We start from the raw sequence: 7,789 nt of genomic DNA on the forward strand, positions 1-7,789 counted from the left end.
GGCATTTTTACATTAGAAAATAGGCATCTAAGAGGAGATATGATTACTATACAAATACATTAAGGGTCAATACAGAGAACTTTTATGGGAACTTTATACCCCAAGGACTATACACATGACACTTGGTCACCCCCTACGGTTAGAGTAGAGGAAGTTTCACAACCAGCAAAGCAAGTGGTTCTTTACAGTAAGAGCAGTTAAGATATGGAATTCACTGCCAGGGAATGTTGTGATGGCAGATTCATTTGATATGTTTAAGAAAGGGTTGGACAAATGCTTAGTTAACGGTATCCAGGGCAACGATGGATAAATATAATGAAGGGTAATAGTGGCTACAGGGTGAAATAGGATTGTAGTGTTTGGTCAGGAGGGATTTTTCTAGATTGAAACAGATTGGTGGCTGCTTTTATCTAGATCAATTTCATATATAAGTGCAGGAGATCCACATAGGTTAAACTTGATGGACTGGTGTCTTTTTTTTTTTTCTTTTTTTGGTTACTAAGTTTGAGATTAGTATCCGAAAACACACCAGTCTTGCTGGGTGATACTTAAACCATTTTCTTTTCTTTTTTTTTTTTTCTTTTTTATTATGTGTGTCCCACTGACGCTATTCAGGTGGTATTACACTGGCCCTTTGAATGCTACCAATTTTCAAGCGCTCCTTCCTAATTGTGATAGTGTTTTTGTTGAAGCTATTAAAGAGTAGCACTTCTACAGCCTGCAGCTTATAACGAGTGCTTAAATCCAAAATGCCGCTTATCACTAATATGGTTCTACGCCACAAGGGCTGCTCCATGCAGCTGGATATCTAGGTGTGTGGTTTATCTGCAGACATGGGCGTCTCCGATGTAACGCATTTCAATTGGAGAGTGTAAGTGTTGGGTGCTGTGGGCTACGCTGCTGTTGGTGTTTTGAAAACCACTCAATTACATAAAGCACCAGTGTGACTTCCTCTATTTTACTCAGAGAAACGAATGACTAGCTTGAAGCACTCGCACGCTGTGTGTGACGTGGAATGTACCATTACAGGGGACAGTCTCTTATATACAATGGAGAAACCCAAATTTGTTGGCTGAGAAAGTATCCAGCCCGTCCATTTCCCTGGCACTAGTGTATTACCTGATTTATATACATGAGACCTGATTTATATTCATGAGGTAATTGTTCCCATGAATGTTGGTTCAGCCCACAATATGGCTGCCTGCACTCAGTGACACTATAACTCCACCTTTATACTGTGTTGTTAGCAATACATCATAGGACTTTGTGTTAGATTTTTAAATGGAATCGATGAATACAAACTTAAAATAATGTTGGGTTGAATAGCTGTATCTAAATGCTTCCTTAGACATCGGTTATTGTTACTAACTGAAAGAAAATATTCAACTCAGGTGCAGTCAGAGTATTGTGTATAGAAGCTGCATTGAATGCCCAGTCCTACCGCTTCCAGCTCCGCAACATCGCCAGTGGCAGACTCTATCTCTCCCGGGCTGTAACCAAAACTTTTATCCACTCATTGATTGTGTCTTGTAGAAAAACAGGAAATGCAGCGCTATAAACCTAACTGACACAATGGAAAAATGTGGTCTGAGTCACGAATAATCTGACAATATATTTATTCAATAAAACATAAAAATACCTATATAGCTACACGGTACTGTATGTAAATATAACTACCCCACAGTTAATAAATCACAGTGCACTGTGATGTATGAAAATGTACAAAGCTCATAAGATAGCGCTACTAGGTCACCAAATATATAAGACAGCTGTCTTCATTGAAGCTAAATATACAAATGACATGAGCATCTGGAGTAGTTCCGTAAAAATAAAAAAGTACGGTGCCACGGATGTTCGTGGTGGATAGAGAGCCACAGATAATTAGTCAGTAATATCTAGGTGGCTAGATAAGAATATTTCAATTCTGTAATTCACAGATAGATAGTGTAGATCAACGTTCAGAATTATTCATCGATATATATATATATATATATATATATATATATATATATATATATATATATATATATATAATGAGCAAGCATCATGTAAATTCACATCTAGACACTGATATTCTTATATTATGCAGCGCCTACGTCGGCATTGATATAACATATATTCGCTGTTGTTAGCTGTATAATAGAGGGAAAACCGGAACTATTCCCCATGGCTATAATCATGCACCTGCTGTTTAGCCAATGATAGAAAATATGGACCTCGATGTTAAAATATACACCTCTAGGAATATCTATGTGTCCGTATTATCCCATAATAAGCAAAAGCAGACTTATCTGTACACAGGCGAAATAGTTGGAATCGTGGAGCCGGCGTATTCCGGGGCTCTCAGCTGTGGATGAGGCCGTCCTTGTGTGCAGCTCTTGATAGAACCGAAATAGTTAGAATCGTGGAGCCAACGTGATCCGCGACTCTCAGCTGTGAGTGTGCAGCTCTTGCTAGACTGCTGAATCTGTATCGTGTTAAGCAATCTGTTGAACAGATATTTTGTATCGCTTCCAAAGCTCTCCCCATTCAGAGTATATCTGAGTGATAGTAGCGGCTTCTATATCCTTCCAGGGAATCCACAATTGGCAAAATAAAAAGTATCCATGTAGCCAATTAGCAAAAGAGTTGGCGATAAAAACAATTAAATACTTGTCATAGTACCTCTACGGCGGGTCGTTACAGATTGTAACTTCATCAGAGGGAAATATTAGGATCTCTTTGGGAGCTCTTGAAAGCCTTACATGTGTTTCACTTTCAATTAACCAATCAAGGGTGATAACACACACTCTTGGTTATTCATGACTATTCTTGTATGACCCTTGATTATTCGTGACCACATGAATCATAGTATACTAAGAGGCAAATTCCACTATAGGGAAATCATATTAAAACTATCTTATCAATTATATAATATATCTCTATACATTCGATAACCTGCACAATGCTTATATACCAATCTGGTTGATGAGACAATATCCTAATAAAGAATAACTAAAAGATATAATTTGGTATCCTGTATAAACCTAAAATTGAGTGAGCAATGGACCTAATTACATTGATTGTGTCTTGTCTCGAATACTGCAACCTTCTTCTTACTGGCGTCCCCCCTGCTCCCATCTCGCTGCTCTACCTTCTGTACATAATGCTGTAGCTAAACATATCTACCTCTCAACGATTCACATCTGCCTCCTTTCTCTGCCAAGCACTACCCTGGCTCCCCTTCCCTTTATAGAATCCTCTTCAAACTCCTCACTCTCACATACCAGGCCCTCTCCCACTCCACAGCTCCTACAGCTCCTCCCTGCCCTCCACGGTCGGTCAATGACCGTCGACTTTCTTCCCCTCTGGTTACCACATCTCACTCCCTTAGCCAAAATCTCTCCCTCATTCTATCAGATTATCCCCTAGCCTTTATAGCTTCAAACGGTCATTGAAAACCCACCTGTTTATAACAGCCTACCACCCCTCCACTTAACCATGTCACCATGTAGTATCCCTCACCGTCTTTCATCCTCCATCTCTCCCACTCTTGCTTCTTGCCCTCAGATCCCCTTACATTGGCTCACCCCCATGTGTCAACCTTTTGTGTCTCTCTTCCACTTTAGATTGTAAGCTCTGGTGATCAGGGCCCTCTTCCCTCCTGTTCTCATTACCTATAACTTTTGCTCACCAGCTACACTGCGCACCTCCTCATTGGGCTCTCTGCCCATTGTCTCCTCTCCTCCATTGTCTTCTCACCTCTTTCAGTGGCTCTAACCCTGTTCGTTGCGCCCACGCTAATGGGCACAGCTTTCAGCCTGCGCTGAATAATACCCCTTGTACCCCAGTAGTTGTAGTGTTATTTGTTTACAGTATTGTACTATTATACCCTGTACTGTCTTGTTGTTTGCCCTCTACGGCACTGTGGACCTCATGTGGCGCCCTATAAATAAAGTTTAATAATAGAAGAAATAACATTTCAGGAATATAACTGAACTGTGTTCATAGGGGAAGCGTATTTGAATACACACTATACATTCCTGCTCTGATGCTGCACAGGATGCATCTATAATATACGAAGGGATATAAAATATATTGCTTACATAGCACTTACCTATATATTGGTGGCATCTGTGGATATCAAGAGAATGTGGTAGGTTTGTCATCACATACTTTTAATTTAAAAATTCATTTTTGTTGCGGTTTTCTAATTTCGGTGGAAAGAGTAGGGGGCCTAAGTCTGAGAATTGTAGCAACATGTTTTGGAGGGGTGGGGAGTACAATGACATCTTTAACATTTTGAATGTACTGAAAAAAAGAATGACGTGTAGAAATGAGATACTGGAATGGTTTTCCTGATACAAGAATGCAGCAAATATATAAAGAAATATTTAAATGACATTTTTAGTAGATCGTTTATATTGTAAAAGACCGTGGCGTATTTTAGTTTGATTTAGGAGCACGATGCCCAATAGTAGGTGAAGTTACTTAATCGAGGTGCCCTCCCAAATGAATGCTTCATTATTAAACCCTCCAACCCCAATCATCAGAACGGCAGTGGGGTGATGTCTGGTCTCTTGTGTGCAGGACATGGTAAGGTTCAATGATAGAACTTGTGGTTTCTACATGTGTTTCTTGTACATTACTGGTTTTTTTTTTTTTTTTACTAATTAGAATCTAGTTTTATGAATTTCCTACCCATGTGTTGCATGAAAAGGACAACATTCCAAAGTCGTAAATGCGGTTTTATGATAGAAGGTTACGTTGTAAACATATATATTAAAATCAATTGGTTCTGGTGTTACATCTGCTTTTGATGAATTAATAACTAGTGCATTTAAAAGTGCAGCGTGCCTTAGGCTCACTATTACACTATTAGAGGATGGTTTACTCTCTCTCCCTCTCTCCAAGAGTACGTTTGTCCAGGAACATCTTTATAAAAATATTTTTAAGTGAATTTAGGACATTTCAGGAGTGTATCTCAAGCTCTTTGACACACTGAAATAAAACAGAAAAAACACCATTCATCTATTAATACTATTAATCCAGTTAACAGTTTTGCAGATCTAAGGTTGGGATAATTTAAAAAAAAAACATGTAAAAAAATAAATTTCCTTTTTGTTTATTTATGTTTTTAAAATGTATTTATTAAATATTTTCTACTGGTCTGATGTGTCAAGAGCGATATTACCAGATACAAATAATAAATATTATGCCCATCTGGGGCCTCATCTTGCCAGGAAGAATGCTGATGGCAATTCCCCTATATTTTATTAAATATAGCCAAATGTGTTAGTAACTGTATTTAGACCATTTCCCCCAATACCAAGTATCCACTTCCGTGGAAACTGGAGCAGGTATAAAGAGCAGTGCCCAGGGAAACAAAAGACTTGTCAGACAGTGCTGGCTGAGGAGCAAAGATATCCAGAATGATCAGCAAACTAAGACACTTTATCCTGATCTAGTGAACTCTGATCTTGCACTGGTGTGAGCCTACCAAAAGCAGGATGACACCTGAGTTGGATTGTTGGCTGTAGAAGCAGGAAGCATAGGAGTCTGGACTGTTCTCTTAGGTTCACCCTCATCTATTGTACAGTGTAACCATTAACCCTTTCTAAAGGTAATATAGCCATTTGGATGAATCTACAAATATAAACAACTTTATTTTGTGCTACAAGATGTTTCCTAATTATGTAAATTTGTGCTGATGATGGCAGTAAGGATATTGCTGGTGGTGCTGGCATCACGCCGTAGTCTAGGTGCACTGCTGCCGATTGGTACGGGTAATGACCCCAGTATTGTGATGCCTGATTTGGTGGCAAAATCAAACACAGATTTGCCAAACTGGGGTAAAAGTTTAGATTCAGGAAGTGACTTACTAATTTGTTACAGGGACATGTATCATTGTGTGTATTTCTGCTGAAGTGGATTTAATTTGTAATCCGGCAGTATTAACGTATGTATGTGTATGTGTGTATATATATATATATATATATATATATATATATATATATTTATTGAAAATGGTTTAACTTTTTTTTTTAAGAAAAAAATAAATTCATTCATTCAAATTTTTTCATGTACTACAAATATCTAGAACAATAGTCTCAGCCACCTAAGCAGCTACTGGCAGGAATCAGGGCAGTGTAACCCGGCTACACATGATTGGAGTCCAGTAGACGGTCTCTGCTCGGCAGGGTGAGTCTATTGCATCTGTTCAGTCGTCTGTACCGTGGTTATTGTGGACACATCCAGGGCTAATCTGCACAAATCTGATTGTTAGTCAACAACTAGAGCCGACCCCCCCCCCAAGACGGCTGACAACATCTTCCAGCTAAATCTAATCTGATTGATCAGCAGACAGATCTGGCCAACCTGTGACTCTCCAGGTGTTGTGAAACTACAAGTCCCAGCATACCTTGCCAGCTAACTGCTGACTACATACTTTAAAAAGCATACTGGGACGTGTAGTTTCATTACATCTGGAGGCCCACAGGTTGGCCAGCCCCGTAGCAGGAACCCAAACATTTGAGAAGAGAGGATAATAATAGTGATTTATCACAGTAACGAAGTGATAGCAGGTAAAGTAGCCATTGGTCACTTGTACTCTTGCTACAGTTATAGTTTGTTTTTTAATCACTTCCTTATATCGTCCTCTTTATTATTCAGTATTTTTTATCACTTACCCTATTTGTATGGTTTGCATAGTTCACACACCTCCAAAATGTGTGATGTCTGAGGTCATGTTAAGCTGAATTTCCAGTATTACGTTTAGTCATGTGTGTAAGCAGATCTGTATCATCCATGTGGAGAGCTCAGTTAGATGGATTTAAATTTGCAATGGATTTAAAGGGCTAAGCTGTGTGTTGACCGTCACAATCTAACACTGTAGTTTCCCCGATGCACCCAAGTATACCACTGCCTTTAATTTTTGCCTGAACTTGTTCTTTCATTCTACACTGTACCAGCAGAAAACGTAATATTTACATTGTTTTATGTGCATTTAATATTGTGCTGCAGGGTGTTTTGTTTATATTTACACTTCTTGGACATTTTCTGTGCAATTTAAAAGCTTTAACGCAGTTGAAAACTTACATTAAATGGTTTTGCCCTTAGATGTGTGCTTTGGATACAGAGCAGCTCTACCCATGATATCAAAATTGACGTGTGTGTGTGTGTGTGTGTGTTAGGGAATTTAGACTGTAAGCTTCAATGGGGCAGGGACTGATGTTAGTGAGTTCTCTGTACAGCACTGCGGAATTAGTGGCGCTATATAAATAACTGATGATTAGAAATCAGAACTGCTGGGCGGTATAATACAGGGACCTAATTCACACATATATATATATATAGTTGTGATTTCTATAGCCCTCCGTTGGCTCCCCATTCCTTCAAGAATACAATTCAAGCTGCTTACCGTCACCTATAAAGCCGCCTTTAACGCCTTACCTCCTACATCTCCAGCGTCAATATAATCTCCCCTACTCGCCCCAGCCATTCTATCAATGACCTCTTCTATCACCTTCTCACACTGTTGCCTTCAGGACATTTCCTGAGTGGTTCCCTCTTGAACGTTAGTACTCACGAGCTTGGCCCTCTCCGTCTCCTTGTTCTTTTTCATAGGTTTTCCTTTGTTCTAACCTCATTGCATTTTCTATTGTCTCATCATGTATTGATTTTTATTGATTCTATTATTTTTCGAGCCCCTTATTTGTATTTTGTTTCATTCAGATTCGGTTGTACGACGCCTTATAAACTGATTATACCGACCAGTGTTTTTTTTAAATGCAATTTACCTTTGCTTCTA

Source organism: Mixophyes fleayi, chromosome 12 (assembly GCF_038048845.1).
Source record: "Mixophyes fleayi isolate aMixFle1 chromosome 12, aMixFle1.hap1, whole genome shotgun sequence".
NCBI classification, from domain to species: Eukaryota; Metazoa; Chordata; class Amphibia; order Anura; family Limnodynastidae; genus Mixophyes; species Mixophyes fleayi.